Source organism: Doryrhamphus excisus, chromosome 14 (assembly GCF_030265055.1).
Source record: "Doryrhamphus excisus isolate RoL2022-K1 chromosome 14, RoL_Dexc_1.0, whole genome shotgun sequence".
NCBI classification, from domain to species: domain Eukaryota; kingdom Metazoa; phylum Chordata; class Actinopteri; order Syngnathiformes; family Syngnathidae; genus Doryrhamphus; species Doryrhamphus excisus.
In genome coordinates, this window is record NC_080479.1 from 16,533,740 (window position 1) to 16,552,017 (window position 18,278).

The 18,278-nt window shown below is 39.8% G+C and overlaps 1 protein-coding gene across 5 annotated transcripts in view; it reads right to left on the minus strand.

Moving 5' to 3' along the window:
* rbms3 (RNA binding motif, single stranded interacting protein) overlaps window positions 1–18,278 on the minus strand; it is a 296,873-nt gene that overhangs the window by 271,894 nt on the left and 6,701 nt on the right. Inside the window, exons 1-5 of one of the 5 annotated variants that reach the window (XM_058047021.1) lie at window positions 8,845–9,119; window positions 8,487–8,637; window positions 7,962–8,394; window positions 5,751–5,983; window positions 5,294–5,388 (exon numbers count right to left, since the gene is read on the minus strand). The gene's annotated coding sequence lies outside the window, so the exon portion shown is untranslated. Of the gene's footprint in view, window positions 1–5,293; window positions 5,389–5,750; window positions 5,984–7,961; window positions 8,395–8,486; window positions 8,638–8,844; window positions 9,121–9,587; window positions 9,744–18,278 lie in introns of those variants that run through there. The other 4 variants (XM_058047024.1, XM_058047023.1, XM_058047022.1 and 1 more) reach the window with 4 other exon arrangements.

Sequence of the window (18,278 nt, forward strand, 5' to 3'; positions counted from 1 at the left end):
ACCTTGAAAGTGTTCCATGCACGGTGTCCAACACCCCGCCCCCCCCCCCCCATCCGCCCATCCCCACTGCTTTGCTTGCTGTGTCTGTTATTAGCGGTGCGCTTTAGTAATGAACCCAGCAGACGTCCTCTTTCATTAGGAAGGCAGGTGGAAGGGAGGCCACCAAGCAAGGTTGACCCTGCTGCTACACTCTCCTCCATCGGGGGATCTGGCACAGGAATTTTAATAGGGGGAGCAACAGAGGCAGTCGGGTCAGGCCAGAGGACACCGTGTGCATGCCAATCTGTGCTGACCAAGCAGCGTGAACACAGCGAGAGCCGCGAACAGCTAGTTTGACAGTTGGTAACAAGCATGGAGGATGGGAAGTCGGAGGGGTTGTGATGGTAAAGGGAGATCTATTGAGGCATCAAGGTGACGGAGGAATATACTGTAGTTTTGACAATATTGCAGTGGCAACTGAGTATGTCTGACTCGAAGAGACGGTTAAAGCAAAAAAAGGTAATGCGACTAATTAAAAAACCTAATTTGACCTCCATTAACAGCTTCGGAATTGTAATGGCGCAGTGACGTCTGATAGGAACAGTGTGTCGTAAACTTATTTTAGTGGGCTATAATCCTGGTAGAGACGTTTGACGCCCCTTTTACTGTGCTAGTACTATGTGGTACACCTTTTACGGCTTTTACTATAGTTGGCAGAGGTGGGGGAAAGTCAGTGTTTTGTAAGTCCAAGTCATCTGCTGATGACATCATAAATGGGCGATGGCGCTGATTTCTGGTTCCTGTTTTCATATATTTGGAAGCAGCTACCAAGGACGGTTTATGATAAACACGGTCGCAATCATGCACTAACACTAACCAAAATACGTACTCAAACCAAGGCATATGTGACGCTCTGCGACTGGCGACCAGTCAAGGGTGTACCCCGCCTCTCGGCTGAAGTCAGCTGGGATAGGCTCCAGCACCCCCGTGACCCTCATGAGGATAAGCGGTAGAAAATGAATGAACCTTGTTAGTTAGCAAAAAAAAATACTACAGGTTTATGATCAAATACACGGTCGCAATCATGCAGTAACACTAACCAAAATATGTACTCAAACCAAGGCATATGTGATGCTCTGCGACTGGTGACGAGTCAAGCGTGTACCCCGCCTCTCGGCTGAAGTTGGCTGGGATCGGCTCCAGCACAAATACACGGTTGCAATCATGCAGTAACACTAACCAAAATATGTACCCAAACCAAGGCATATGTGACGCTCTGCGACTGGTGACCAGTCAAGGGTGTACCTCGTTTATCGGCTGAAGTCAACTGGGATAGGCTCCAGCTCCTCCGCGACCCTCGTGAGAATAAGCGGTAGAAAATGAATGAATGAATTAACCTTGTTAGTTAGCAAAAAAAATACTACAGGTTTATGATCAAATACACTAAAAACACTAACCAAAATATGTACCCAAACCAAGGCATATGTGACGCTCTGCGACTGGTAACCAGTCAAGCGTGTACCCCGCCTCTCGGCTGAAGTCAACTGGGATTGGCTCCAGCATATCCCTGCAGCCCCTAAAAAGGATAAGTGACAGAGAAAAAGGATGGAATGAAATGTCTGACTTTGACTGGAAAACCAGGGCGGATGCTAACCAAGGTTCCACGAATACCAATATCTTATCTAAATAAAAAGAACTGCGAAAACAAAAACAATCCTTCTATAAAATACATACTTTCCATAACTGACCGTTTCCATTTGCATGTTCCCATTAGTTCATAAACCAAATCCATAGAGCCATGACTTGTAATTGACAACAACACAATTACGATCTGCTTGGTCATAAGTGGCAGACATAAGACTTCATAGTCCTCTCATTTCTTACCCTGTCAGGTTCACAAATTAAGAGTGATGTTTCTATTTATTTTTGCAGTGTGTTGTTTTGCAAAACGGTCGATTTAGCACAAAACTACCACAAGATGCGCCTCCCCCATATCCCTGGGCAGTAAATATTGTAGTCTGAGCTGCTTTGGAGATCCATAAATAGGACAGAGGCAGAAAGATATTATGAGAAATGAAGTCATTTAGAATGACGGAAAACCTTACAATAGGTTCATGTAAAGGACAATGCACATCCAAACAGATGTAAACATCTCATTTACATTTTGAAAGACGTTAGGCGGGGCTTTATGGCGCACTTTTTAAAGGTCACTGGCACAGTCGAAAGGTGTAAATAACTCCATCTATGTCAGGGTTGTCCTAACCGTTACGGTTCATCAAATTTAACCCATCAAGCCCATCAACATGAATGAGCCAGTACACTGAATTATTTCAAAGCAGTGACAACAACAATGCTGAGGTTTTCATTGGGAGTGACCAGGATGGATAGGATCAGGAACGAGTACATCAGAGGGGCATCCCAAGTTAGAGGGCTTGGAGATAAAGTTAGAGAGGCCAGACTGAGATGTTTGGGACATGTCTAGAGATGAGGATGCTGAGGTTCTCATTGGGAGTGACCAAGATGGATAGGATCAGGAACGAGTACATCAGAGGGGCATTCCAAGTTAGAGGCCTTGGAGATAAAGTTAGAGAGGCCAGACTGAGATGGTTGGGACATGTCAGAGAAGAGGATGCTGAGGTTCTCATTGGGAGTGACCAAGATGGATAGGATCAGGAACGAGTACATCAGAGGGGCATTCCAAGTTAGAGGCCTTGGAGATAAAGTTAGAGATGCCAAACTGAGATGTTTGGGACATGTCCAGAGATGAGGATGCTGAGGTTCTCATTGGGAGTGACCAAGATGGATAGGATCAGGAACGAGTACATCAGAGGGGCATTCCAAGTTAGAGGCCTTGGAGATAAAGTTAGAGAGGCCAGACTGAGATAGTTGAGACCTCACAGCTAGGACACCGGCGTTCAAGTCCCCCATCAGCCATCTCTGTGTGGAGTTTGCATGTTCTCCCCGTGCATGCGTGGGTTTTCTCCGGGTACTCCGGTTTCCTCCCACATTCCAAAAACATGCTGGGTTAATTGGCGACTCCAAATTGTCCATAGGTATGAATGTGAGTGTGAATGGTTGTTTGTCTATATGTGCCCTATGATTGGCTAGCCACCAGTCCAACATGTACCCCGCCTCTCGCCCGAAGACTGCTGGGATAGGCTCCAGCAACCCCCGCAACCCTTGTGAGGAAAAGCGGTAGAAAATGAATGGTTATTTTCATGCACGGTGTTCAAGTGGTTGGCGCACATGCCTCACATCTAGAAAACACAAGTTCGATTCCACCCTGGGCCATCTCTGTGTGGAGTTTGCATGTTCTCCCTGTGAATGCGTGGGTTTTCTCTGGGTACTCCGGTTTCCTCCCACATTCCAAAAACATGCTAGGTTAATTGGCGACTCCAAATTGTCCATAGGTATGAATGTGAGTGTGAATGGTTGTTTGTCTATATGTGCCCTGTGATTGGCTGCCGACTAGTCTAGGGTGTACCCTGCTGGGATAGGCTCCAGCACCCTCCTGCGACCCTCGTGATTATAAGCGGTAGAAAATGACTGAATGAATGAATAACCTACCATATCTCAGGTCCTTCCAGTAGCGTGTTAAGTCTGAAGTGAATACCTGATACCACCTAGCGTCTACGTTCAATAGCCCGTAGCTAACTCGAGTCTGAGACATGGCATGTCCACCTGTGATCAATTTGTAAAACTATGTTTTGTTATGCAACCAGAACCTGAACAGCCGATGTCGTCATGCAGGTATCGTTTTGTCTGTCCAATATGTTGCAGGCTATAAATAGTTGAAAAGTGTGAGCCATGAATCTGTCTCTCACATAAACACAGCAAAGCTTTAAAAGTTAATGGGCGGAGAACAAATAGCAGTATTACACTCACGTCTTTTTATCCCGCAGCATTACAGAATAATGCCCACGCTTTCAGGATTTGAGCGGCCCAGAACAGAAGCATATTCGCCTCCAAGATACAATGTTTTTGTAACTTCGCCATATGAACGCTTTGTCATCATTGACCTTTCAAAAACCAAACCAGCACTAAAGCAGGACCTTTGGATTAAGGGTCGGGTGGGGGCCACACCACCCCCCATAAGAAAGAGAGATATTGATTGTTGCTGTGAACACGCTGGAGAACTGAGTCTCCAACACCGGCTTTCAAGCTGATCGATCACGACATTAGCTGATTCAAGGGAGACAGCGTACAGGGTAAAAAAAAAAAAAAAATAAAAAAAAAATAAATATCAAACACCTCTCTGCTAATCCGTGCTGAAAAACAAGCATGAGAATTATGTACGCTTTCAAACAGATATCCCACCTTGGACACTTTCACAAATTACACTGTTCCCATGCAAGGAGGGTTTAAAATATAAATACATATAGTACATTGCGGGAAAGATAATATAATCTGATACATACATGTAATGGTAATGGTTTTATTTCATTTGAACATGCATCAGATTACAATTGAATGCATCCCATAATCAGTTCACAGTTCCACATGTCCAAAAGGAGTAGGAAGAAGCAAAGCTTATTAAATCCTACCCCTCCATCTGGTACTTTTACAATCAGTAACTGTTACATTTGTTCACTTCCTGCTTTCCTAATCTAATAATATAATTTAATTTTTTAATTTTAATTTGTATCCTAATATAATTTAATTTTTTTAATTTTAATTTGTATCCTAATATAATGTAAATTTTTTAATATTAATTTGTCTCCTAATATAATTTAAATTTTTGAATTTAAATTTTAATTTGTATCCTAATATAATTTGTATCGTAATATAATTTAAATTTTTTAATTTGAATTTTAATTTGTATCCTAATATAATTTGTATCCTAATTTAATTTTTATCCCAATTTTAATTTTTATCCTAATTTTTATCCTAATTTTAATTTTAAATGAACTATATCAGCAAGTTGAAGTATTTGTGATTTTAGAAATAAGGAGTTAGTATGTTCTCTGTAGGCGGCATTATGAATTATCCTTACTGACCTTTTTTTGCAGTACATTTAGCGAGTGAAGATTATTTTTATAGTTATTAGCCCATACTTCCACACAATAATTTGAAATCTTGTCCGTCTTTTACGAGACGCACAAAGAGGTGATGATACAACTGCACAATAGATGAGATCATATTCGGTGCAGTTTTTTTATGATGAAATAACTACCACAAGGTGGAAGAATTGCATTTTATAAAAGAGTTTAGTTGCAAATGTGAACATTTTCAACATTTTTTTTTTCATTTTTTTTATTATTTATTTTTTCAGGATCCTCGTTACACTCCTCCTTCATGCCCTCCCCTTCCTTACCTTTCACTCCTTTATGGCAGCACCCTGCAGTACATGGCAGCACCCTGCAGTACGCATCATCCTTGATTACTCGGTCCTCCCCTCCTCGGTTTACCCTGGTGGGATTTAATAACACAAGTTAAAAAAATATATATAAAAGTAACGGTATAACGTTTCCCCAGCTTCTGGAGTTATCATACTCCTAAGCCTAGACTCCTTTAGGGTAGATAGGATATGAAAGCAATGCGGCTCGCTCATCTGCTGGAAGTACAGTATCCCCCCCGCAAGCACGTTTGAGTGGATAACAAGGCAATGCTCTGCACTATCCAAAATAACACAAGTAATCCCATCAAGTGTATGTGTGTGTGTGCGCCAGACTATGCAATGTATCAACGTGTGATCCTGATAATAACGGCATATCCATTCCATAGAGGATATCTGAAAGTAGAAATAAAAAAAAAATAAAAAAAAGTCTTACGCTGCCTCCAAGTCGTCATCATGCATGAGATTACCCCATCACAACTCGCTCGTCCAGTGAAGCCATCAGTCCGGCGCTAATCCTCCTTTGATGAGGCTTGCTTTGCAGGAAAAAAGCACTGACATTTCGCACTAAGGCCTTCTTCTCTTCCTTCCTGATCACGCATGGAGGAACCCCGGCTTCGGTGAGATGCCCCTTCATTCCAATGTCAGTGAGACGGGAGATTCAGATGGCTGGTGGATTAGATGGAGAGGCGGCAGAGAGTTTGTGGTGACGAGTTGAGGTCTGGATTAGATTATGTTTATTATCAATTTAAAAGGGGGACTGTACGGTGGTCGAGTGGTTAGCGCGCAGACCTGTGTTCAATCCCACCCTCTGTGGGACATGTCTATGTCTATTAGTTTATTTAGCCATGTTTATGTTTGCAAAAAAAACCACTAAACTCATCATGCAGTAACTTAACACTCCAAAGATGTACCTAAAAATATACAAAGAAGTACCAATATGAGTTTTGAAGTTTCCCATTCTGCATTGTGTCTGAGCAAAGCAATTCGTTGGAGGACATGCTGCATAGAAAGTGGTTAGCGCGCAGGCCACACTGCTAGGAGACCTGAGTTCAATTCCACCCTCGCAAAAATCCCTTGCAAATTCCTTGCAAAAATCAACACAACACTTTGCAGCAGTAAATTATGGCATTGTATAAAATTAAAAACAATTAATAAATCACTTTGATGATAAATATGACCCATAATTACTTTAAAAAATACATATTTAAGCAAGCCCTCAAGTCAACTGTATACAGTATTTGCAACCCAAAGGCCAAATAACACAAAGCTAGCCTGTTCTCTATTCTTTTATTGTTAGAACTTGCCTTGGATGTTTTTTTTCTACCTAATTATGCATTTTTGGCCTTGTGCGACTTATACTCCGGAGCGACTTATAGTCCAGAAAATACGGTATATGCAAAAAAAATAACAATACCAATATGAACAAATATCTATTTTTTATGCTACAGCATCCCTAATTGTTATCTGTTGCGGGTGTGCTGACAGTGGCTATCTGGGTGGTGGTGGTGGTAGAACCCTAATGCATGATGGGAACTGGAATCCACATAGACTGAGACCCACAGTGAGCTTGTGACTGTGAGCAGCAGACCTTGACCAAAAATATGGGGATAAATTGCAGAGCAGTTTGGTGCAAACTTCATCATTTTGCACTCTCAATGTGATTTATCAAATCTGAAACCTGTTTGCGGTCTGTGTTTTTCGTTCATTAAGGCGAGAAGCAGGCATATAGTCCACAATGGAGAGAAAGAATCATCTGTGCACTTATCATATTTGTAGTGACAGAATAAAAATAGAACAAAGATATTGCCGACCCAGCAATGCAATGAGCTGCTGGAAGGAGGTAGCCACAAAATGGAACCATGCTGTATTTTCTATGAAATAAGGGGTGTACACGCTAGACTGGTGGCCAGCCAATCACAGGGCACATATAGACAAACAACCATTCACACTCACATTCATACCTATGGACAATTTGGAGTCGCAAATTAACCTAGCGTGTTTTGGGAATACCCGGAGAAAACCCACGCATGCACGAGGAGAACATGCAAACTCCACACAGAGATCGCCGAGGGTGGAATTGAACTCGGGTCTCCTAGCTGTGAGACCTGCATGCTAATAACCACTCTAACCACCCTTTTACAAAGAGTCCCTTTAAATCTAAGATATTTGAGAAGTTTGAGTACACAATTTGCGTCACAGTTTGACACCGAGGCGAGCTACTGAAACGGCCATAACCTGCTCCAAACTAAAATACTGATTCGTAGCACCGGAAAATATTAACGGCAACACACACAAGCACCATCCTTATGTTTTCAGTGGCTTATTTTCTTGTATTACTGTACTGTATATGAATTACACTGGGTAATATGAGTGACTATAGGGGTGTTATTTCATGTCTATAGAGCTCTAATAATGTTAAACATATTTAGAAGGTTGTAAACAGGTTTTGCTATGTTCTAACTACATTAATTTATTATAACAATTTTGTTTGTTTTTTTCGTTGTTTTCCCTGATTACGGGATCTTTTAGATCGGCATAATAACTTCAATAAAACGAGGGATTACTCTAAGTGATGCTTGTTATTTGGGATCTTAGTAGATGAAGCACTTAATGTCTTTTGTGAACCTGAAGGAGTGCTGATTACCTCAAAGATGTCTTCACAGCTTTTGGTCACAGGTCGACATCCATTGGTGTGAAGAGGATTTGTTCATGGAAAGGTCCAGGAAAAGGCCACAACCTTGTCATTGTAGACTGTGTCAGTCTGTAACGTCCATCCTGCCTGCATGTTCAAATGAAATAAAACCATTACCATTAAGAGTGTACTTTTTGTTACTAAACATTGTTTCTATGCATTTTTCAGAGTCTCTCAGCTTTGGGGTCCAACCACTGGCTGTTCGCCATTCCTAACACAAAGCCTCTGTCGGGTTCCCCGGTGCCAGCAGATGTCTGGAAAGCTGTCATCCTCGGAGCCTCTTCCGTTGGACAGCTGCATCAGGGAGATGTTCAGAAGACATCCATAAGAGACTTCAACAATGACAAATAAGCAGCTGGCCTCAGTCTGGGGTGTTTTTTTTAACCTGAACAACAAATAGGATGGGAGTTAATTAAAAGCAGATATTTATTGGATAATAATTATTCATGGAATTTGAAAACTCCGTTTTTTTTTTACTTTAATAATGATTTGGAGTGGTTCTCCTTGACGATATTACCAATGTGCTGTCTGTATGCGGCTAGGCAGCCAGCAAACCAATGTATAAAACTCCGCATACAAGGCTTGCTTTTCTTGCTTTATGAATCTTTCTTGTAAAAATAAGTGGTAACTGAAACATACAGAAAAAATAAAATAAAATTACAATACTGCTCATGTCGGAGGCTAAACACTCATCAGCTAACAGTGAGCTAACACACGTACACCAACAGCAAATGCAAGCTAGCATTAGCATGAAGCTAGCGAACTTGACAAACAAGTACGACTTTTGAAACAGCAGAAGCATCTATGTGAGTGCTTTATACACCAATATACTTACAAAGTCGATAATTTCCCAAGAAACAAGCGTTTAGAGCAAATTTCAGCGTGTTTGTGAGGTTTTCCCGTTTAGTTTCTGCCGTGAAGGAAGCCTGCTTTTTCACCCAGAGAAAACGACAAAGATTGTCTATTAGCGAGAGCACTCGCTAGTGGCCCAAAACGATACTTTCTAGAGAAGATGTCTCACTCTGTAAAACTTTTTAACCTTAGCGTTTTGAACAATATTTATTAGGACTTTTAGCTATTTATTACTTTCATTTGAACTAACTTATGAAACGTATGAGGAAAAAGCGGTAGAAAATGAATGAATGAATTATTAATGTCTTTAATAATTTAACCCACTTGTTTAAATCGGTTTTTAATGTCTAACTTTTTGTTGTATTTGTTGTATTTATTGTATTTTAATGTATCTTTTACTCTGTTTACTTGCTTTTATTCAACTCCATTTTTCTGTAAAGTGTCTTTGAGTATTTTGAAAAGCGCTATATAAATAAAATGTATTATTATTATTATTATTATTATTATTATTATTATTATTATTATTATTATTATTATTATTATTATTATTATTATTATTATTATTATTATTATTATTATTATTATTATTATTATTATTATTATTATTATTATTATTATTATTATTATTATTATTATTATTATTATTATTATTATTAGACCCAAAGACATGACAACCAATTTAATGTGATGAGTAGGACAACCGATAAATTGGCTCAGTTTTCATACTTTAACTCCTGGGGCGGGACCCTAATCCACCCTTTTCCGACTGAGAACCATGGCCTCGGATTTGAAAGGTTCTGAGTCTCATCCCAGAAGCTTCAGACTCAGATGCAAACGTTGAAGGTCAAAGCCCGATGAGGACCACCATCAGGACCAGATCATCTGCAAAAAAAAGATGAGAGGAGATCCTAAGACTTCAGAACTGGACTTCCAAGTCCATAAAGCACAAGCGGGCCTTTTGGGCAAACCATGTTCCCTTCAGTACCCTTACAAGGGTTTAGAACCGGGCCGAAAACCTCATCAAAAACACATATCCTGTTGTCTCCACCACCCTGGTCTGTGTTTGTTAACTATTAGAAAAGTTATTATAAAGTCGCCTCTCGTTTCTCTTTTGCTCCTCCGCAGCAAAGATTAAATCCCCACAGACGGAAGCAATCAGCGCTTCCAGTTGTGGATGTCTCAAGCAGCATGAAAACTGCATTTTTCATCTTTATTATCCAAATAACTCAGCGGTAAGATATACTGTATATAAAAATACAATAAAAGTCCTCATTGGATTTGCTATGCAAAACCTCAAAAAAAAAAAAAAAAAAAAGGTAATCCGCTGTGTGTGCCTTGAACTCCATTACGGAATAATGCAAATTTTTGGCACTGTGTATTGAGTTGTGTACACCTATAGAGCAGCTACACACAATAACCTGCACAAACAGTTACTATGGTACACATAATGTCATTGTATGGTCATATCACCTTGTACTTCGGTACGGGACAGAAAATTACGAAATAAAAAAAAAACTATTATGGAAAGCAGGAAGTGAACAAATGTAACAGTTACTGATTGTAAGAGTACCAGATGGAGGAGTAGGATTTAATAAGCTTTGCTTCTTCCTACTCATTTTGAACATGTGGAACTGGGAACTGATTATGGGATGCATTCAATTGTAATCTGATGCATGTTCAAATGAAATAAAACCATTACCATTACCAATTAACATAGCATGTTTTTGGAATGTGGGAGGAAACCGGGGTACAAATAAAAATAAATAAAAATAAAAATAGTACTAAAAATAAAAAATTTAATTTTTTTAAAATTTAAAAATGAAAAAAAAAATAAAATAAAATAAAAAAACAACAAAAAAAACAACTAAAACTATATTAGGAAAGCAGGAAGTGAACAAATGTAACAGTTACTGATTGTAAAAGTACCAGATGGAGAGGTAGGATTTAATAAGCTTTGCTTCTTCCTACTCCTTTTGGACATGTGGAACTGTGAACTGATTATGGGATGCATTCAATTGTAATCTGATGCATGTTCAAATGAAATTAAACCATTACCATTACCAAAAAGCTTTCTAGAGCTTCCAGATTCTGCACCTATTTCTGCAATGTTTCCATGGACTTCCTGTTTCAACCCAAACGGTCAGTCTAATGTACTCCATCACTCCGCTGTGATTGGCCACACACGCATGCGCTCCCAAGGACTTCTGGATATGTAGGTCAGTGTTTACTATACTATATAAGAAGTCCAGATCGCATTGACGTCAGTAGAACTTGGTGTTTAGAAAAAAAAAACTTGTAGTCATCCAAAAAACAAGGCCACAATAATGACCATATAAGGAAGTCTGCCCCTCTGTGATGTCACAAAAGTGCAATTCTAACCACGCCTTTTGAAACGGAGCGTTTTGAACCATCCCAAATTTCTTTCAGGGCTCACTTCCATATGCGTAAACGTCATTATCTGAAACTTTGGCATCTTTTATCACCAGAAAACAACATTTATAAGTCCTTAAATCCGTACTGTTCAGTTTTAAACAAGTTTAAAAAACATGACACCACAGTATCAAATCAAAATACACCCAGACTTTTCTATATGGTTGCACCCGTAGTTAGACCGCTGACATTTTCCTTGTTGTACACGTACACAAATATAGAAAAACACATTAAGAGCTAATTACATTTCTTGAATATATTTATCTCTGCTGTATAAATGCAATTTCCCGGTGACACTAATAATGTATGTAATGTAGATGAGGCTTGCAATAGCCACCGAGCATGTCAAAAATAATCACGGGACTCAAGAGTAAGCGTTCGAGTGAAGATTAATGCAAAATGATATTTTTACATTAAATGAGATTGACTTGCTCGGTTCATTAAGCAATCTAACAGGTGTAGATGTGATTAATTGTCAGAACACAGAGAGGACCCCGTTGGTGGAAAATGCATCCAAGCGAGGTGTGCCACTGCCTCCCTCTGGTTCTGCAAAGAAGCACACATGAGCGGCTGTGCCTTTTTCAAAAATAATACTTTACAGAACAACCTTGTCTTAGAATAGATCTTATCAGTGTGAAAAGCACTCCCATTTACTCATTCACTAAGTCCTTGCCCCCCCTCCCCAACGTCCTCTCCATGGATTATATAATGACATTTGGCCGGTGTGAAGAGTCATTATGGCAACGATAAGGGCGGTGGAGAGATGTGGTTGTCACGGTTACCTGACCCAGCATGGTGCTGAGCCATCTGCCATGGAGAAGACAATTCCCCGTTCACTGGAATTACAACAAACCCCGAGCATCCTGCAGACAGGACCGGAGCCAAATTGGTACTTTCCAACTCTACCTGAACTCTTACTTTAAAAAAAAAAACAAAAAAAAACAATACCTTACAAAGATTCTACAGGACTTTAAAGTGCTCATGACACCGAAACAAGTTTATCTTGTTTTTTTTTACAGTGCAAAATAACATGGAGGCTGCACGGTGGTCGAGTGGTTAGCGCACAGACCTCACAGCGAGGAGACCAGGGTTCAATCCCACCCTCGGCCATCTCTTTGTGGAGTTTGCATGTTCTCCTCATGCAAAAAAAACACTAAACTCATCACACAGTAACTTAACACTCCAAAGGTGTACCTAAAAATATACAAAAAGTACTAATATGAGTTTTGAAGTTTCCCATTCTGCACTGTGTCTTCATTGGAGGACATGTGGCATAGAAAGTGGTTAGTGCGCAGGCCACACAGCTAGGAGACCCGAGTTCGATTCCACTCTAAGCCATCTCTGTGTGGAGTTTGCATGTTCTCCCCGTGCATGCGTGGGTTTTCTTTTCCGGGTACTCCGGTTTCCTCCCACATTCCAAAAACATGCTAGGTTAATTAGCGACTCCAAATTGTCCATAGGTATGAATGTGAGTGTGAATGGTTGTTTGTCTATATGTGCCCTGTGATTGGCTGGCCACCAGTCCAGGGATAGGCTCCAGCACCCCCCCCCCCCCCCCCCCCCCCCGACCCTTGTGAGGATATGCGGTAGAAAATAAATGAATATTTTTTATTTTGGAGTCATATCGGGACATGTTTGTATATTTGTATATACACCTTTGGAGTATTAAGTTGCTGTATGAGGAATTTAGCACTGCCAGTGAAGTGCTCTGACTTCCAATGGGTTGACAAGCGTGTTCGAAGTGCACTGATGGCTCCTGATTGGCTCCTGCCAAAAAAAAAGCTTCCTATAATAATGCTATTTAAACATTATTATTGTGGGTGCACGGCCAGAGTGGTTAGCACTCAGGCCTCACAGCTAGGAGACCCGAGTTCAATTCCACCCTCGGCCATCTCTGTGTGGAGTTTGCATGTTCTCCCCGTGCATGCGTGGATTTTCTCCGGGTACTCCGGTTTCCTCCCACATTCCAAAAACATACTAGGTTAATTAGCGACTCCAAATTGTCCATAGGTATGAATGTGAGTGCGAATGGTTAATTAGTTAATTAGGGTTAATTAGTTAGGGTAAGCGGTAAAAAAAATGAATGAATGAATGAATGAATACATGTGACATAACACTGAATACATTATTTTCATATTGTTGTCATGCTGTGTGTTATATGTATTTTTTAAGAATTTATATTTTGTACTGTTGAATCTTAATGAGGTATTAATAGAGCTTCACCCCCCCCCCCCAAAAAAAAAATAAATGGGGTTCATCAACTGACCATAAAACCCCAAACCCCCCTGAAATAGAAATAAAATGCTCAACAAGGACTCAGTAAAAAGTAGTCGCGTCATTGAATCGTGAGGGATGCCGTTTGACGCCCCTGCACAACCTTTAGGTCTATTGTTCCTTTGAAAAAAAAAAAAAAAACACCCGATATTGTGCTTTCCTTAGGGTTATGTGTTCATTATACAACATGTTGTAGGTCCCTTGAAAATATAGAAATTAATAAAGACCACGGGAAATGCTAGCAATTACGATGCCGATGTGACATACAATTGATACAATGCAGAGGCAAAATTCAAGCCGATCAAACATGGCGTCACCATCCTACCAAAAGAGTGGAAATTTCCACATACAAAATTTTTACGATTAAAAAGGCAAAAAGCAATTAGCAACCAACCGCGGTTGGTCGCTTGCTGATCCAATTAAAACAGAAGCCCTTCAGATAGGCGTTTGTTACTAATGAGGCTAAATGACCATCCTTAACATCGTCTCATCTTGACCCTAAAAGCTTTCATGTTATTTCCTTTTATTGTGGCCATTTCCTGTTAGGAAATGAATGACTAAGTATTTCCAGTTACTTTTTCTCCCTTATTTTTCTATAATGAAAACGCGAGCCTGTGATGGCGGATAGGCCATTTTAATTCAAACGCTGAATGTAGCCCTGCACATTAATGACCTCATTTGCATAAATTGTGTCACTCGCCTCAGGATTCCAATTAAACCCTTGATTAATTGCTTGGCTGACCCGTTAAATAGAATCCTTTAAGTGGTTCAACAGCCCGCCGCTGCCTGTTGACATACACTGAGAGGCACAAGCACTCGCATATAGACTGAATAAAATGACTTGTAAAGAGTGAAGGACGGCTATAAGGTTGAAGTGGGGCCAACGTACAAAATATTTAGTTTGAGACCGAGAGGCTTCACTGAACTAAAATACAAAAAAAAAATGCATTACAAAGAAAAATAGGCTTAGACCAGGGGTCTCAAACATGCGGCCCGCGGGCCAAATGTGGCCCGCAGGACACTAGTTTGAGGCCCCCGCCTTGATATGAAAGTTTGATATGGATGCTGTATGGTATCATGTACCCAGAAAAAAATATTACGTTTGATTAATGTTCATGTTAAAGGTTAAATAACTGTTAATAGTTATCCTCCCTATCCGTGTGGAAGTGGTAAGTTTTTGGCTATTTAAGTTGAAAGGAAATTACTTGAAGGCTACCCGTTTAGGTCGCTAGCGCTCTAGTTTGCGAGTTAGCATGTGTCTCAAGACCCCTGCAGTTGCGCAATATGTTGTAAATATTAAAAAAAAGTATGAATGTGACTATAGTTGTGTTTTGTCATGTCTACAGGGCTCTAATAATGCTTTGTTCATTTTTATCTGAAAAAAATAATTTACAAAAAATACAAAAAAAAATGCATTCCGAAGAAAAATGGGCTTAGACCAGGGGTCTCCAACACGCGGCCCGCGGGCCAAATGTGGCCCGCAGGACACTAGTTTGAGGCCCCCCGCCTTGATATGAAAGTTTAATGTTAGTTTGATATGGATGCTGTATGGTATCATGTACCCAGAAAAAAATATTACGTTTGATTAATGTTCATGTTAAAGGTTAAATAACTGTTAATAGTTATCCTCCCTATCCGTGTGGAAGTGGTAAGTTTTTGGCTATTTAAGTTGAAAGGAAATTACTTGAAGGCTACCCGTTTAGGTCGCTAGCTCTCTAGTTTGCGAGTTAGCATGTGTCTCAAGACACCTGCAGTTGCGCAATATGTAAAAAGAGTATAAATGTGACTATAGGGGTGTTATGTCATGTCTACAGGGCTCTAATAATGCTTTGTTCATTTTAATCGGAAAAAAATAATTTGTCTACCCAACAACTATATGTGGTTTCTTAAGTTTTTATTATTTGCCGTTTTACTATTATTATATTTATTTATTTATTACTGATTGATTTTCTTTATTCTTTATTTATTTTTCATGTTATTTTGTGTAGAAAAATAAAAAGTAAGATATTTCAGAACAGTGGAATGTTTTATCAGAGCTTTTCTTGTAGAAAATTGGAACCAAAACGAAGTTTTTTTAAATTTTTTAGTTTTTAATAAATGCGTTTTTTTTTTTTGTTGTTTTTTTTTTGAAAACCTGATGCGGCCCAGTCTCACCCACACCCGAGCTCCAGTGGCCCCTCAAATAAAATGAGTTTGAGACCGAAGCATTATGTAGTCAATCTAATTGAAGACTGTTGGCTCACAAGTGAATTACTGATGATACTTGCAGTTCTGTAATTATACACTTGAGATAATAGCTGCAGTAATACTTTCAATTGTTATGGGAGTTTACATAATTACACCAAACACACATACACACAGTCACGGTGAGTTGAGTGCCGTTCGGTAATAAGTTGTGGTGATGAAACCGGCAATTACAGTTTATTTACACAGCATTACAGTATTTGACGTCGGATGACCTACAGTTCCAGTCAGAATTTTACATACAAACATGCTGGGTTTAAATGTTGTATTCATTTGCTTTTATTTAGTTACAAATATTTTTATGCTTTTTCCACTTTTCGGACCTATAAATGTAGTTAGAATGTAGTATTCTTGTGTTAAATGATGCCAAAGTTTCAGATAATGAGGTTTCGCATTCAGAAATGAGCCCTGAAAAAAGTTTAGGATGGCTCAAAACACTCGGTTTCAAAAGGCGTGGTTAAAATGGCCCCTTTGTGACATCACAGAGGGACAGACTTCCTTATATGGGCATGGCTTTCCACCTCAAGCAGTAAGTAACAATTTGTCAGTGTCCTAACTTTGTTTATTTTGTGTAAGTCATGGAGTAATTCTTGCATACAGGGAGCGGGGTTGCTAATAGCCATTTCCCACAACAATTAGTGGCAACATTAGACGTTAAAGATGCTAACACTAAAATGCTAAAGCTACTGACCATTGAGAGACGTCTTGAAGTAACCGCTTTGCTTTAGAAACTTTGGACTGTCGAGTATCTACTTCCGGATTGGATTCGGAATCCAACATATATACGGCTGTATGTTAAAATCCGACATATTTTTAAATATCACCGATACCGTTTGCAGCTAGCAGCAGCTAGAACGGTAGCCATTTGTAGCTAGTGCCAGCAGGTAGGCCATGGGTGGAATAAATCACAACAGACCACAAAATCCCAAGAAAAACAGCCGAATAGGTGCAGATTCTGGAAGAACTCTAAAACTGGTTATTGTGTGTAGCTCCTCTCTCGGAGTCCATAACTCAAGAATGACAATACAATGTACATTGCCCTCCAGAAGCTGCACCGTGTGTGCATACAAATAAATATCTACGCATAATACCCCTGCCGCATTACTCTCAACATTTTTGCCATATTTCTTGCATTTTTGCTTATTTGCAAAATGTACTGAGGAGGTCGTCAAGGAAGTAAACAAGGATATTAACATTAAGTTTTTGCCTTTGCAGACTGTATTTAGAGGTCAACACAACATGAAAATCATCACTCTGTTTTGGATAATTAGCATTCAAAACGATAACGCACAATCATACCAAAAACCATACTGTCTGGAAAACCACTTCCACAAAAGGATTGAGGAACAGGAACTCACATTATAGACTGCTTGACTCCGGATGTTGACTGGGTTGCTATGCAACCAATGTAACAGACTTTTCCACAACTCCCAATGTTAATTCAAACAAACATGGCCGAAGTTATGAGAATGCAACACTAACAAATAGCAAAGGAAGCAGCCGACATCTTGGTTTTACACAAGTATCTGCATCTATAACTACATATGACTATAAATAACTACACATTGTGGACAAGGTTGTTATTGCTGTAGGCTGAATGTTGTGAACTAGTCTTTGGAGGAAGAAAAAAAAAAATGTCCTCAGACATATTAAATATTAAATGCCCTTGAGGTTAAGTCAATTGATTGTGTTCATGCTCCATTTGTACCTCAAGTGAATCTGCGCTTCGGTAGTAGTGACTGTAATGGAGTAGTGTTTTTTTAATTAAAAGGCGTGTGAGCTGAATGAGAGTGCAGCCTTTTGAAAATGTAATCAAAGTAACAACAATCAATATAAAGTAACTTGGCTCCTGAGGCGTCAACGTTGTGCCAGTGAGTTCTACACAAAACCGGATGTGATTCTAACCTGCATGAGACAGGTTTGCAATGTTTTAAAAAGGGGGTCTCAGTTGAATACGACATTATGGAAGTGGATGTAATTCAGTGGTGTGCCGTCAGGGCCTGCAAAGTCTTCCCAGCTGGCTCTGTTCCCAACACTATCATTAGAACAGACCTACAATTTAAATTCTAGTATTTGTTCCATAGAATTATTCATTTATTCATTCATTTTCTACCGCTTATCCTCACGAGGGTCGCTGGAGCCTATCCCAGCTGTCTTCGGGCGAGAGGCGGGGTCAAAGCACTTCACTGGCAGTGCTAAATTCCTCACACAGCAACTTAATACTCCAAAGGTGTATATACAAATATACAAACATGTCCCAATATGACTCCAAAATAAAAAAAAATATTCATTCATTTTCTACTGCTTATCCTCGGACTGGTCGGCAGCCAATCACAGGGCACATATAGACAAACAACCATTCACACTCACATTCATACCTATGGATGAATTTGGAGTCGCTAATTAACCTAGCATGTTTTTGGAATGTGGGAGGAAACCGGAGTACCCGGAGAAAACCCACGCATGCAC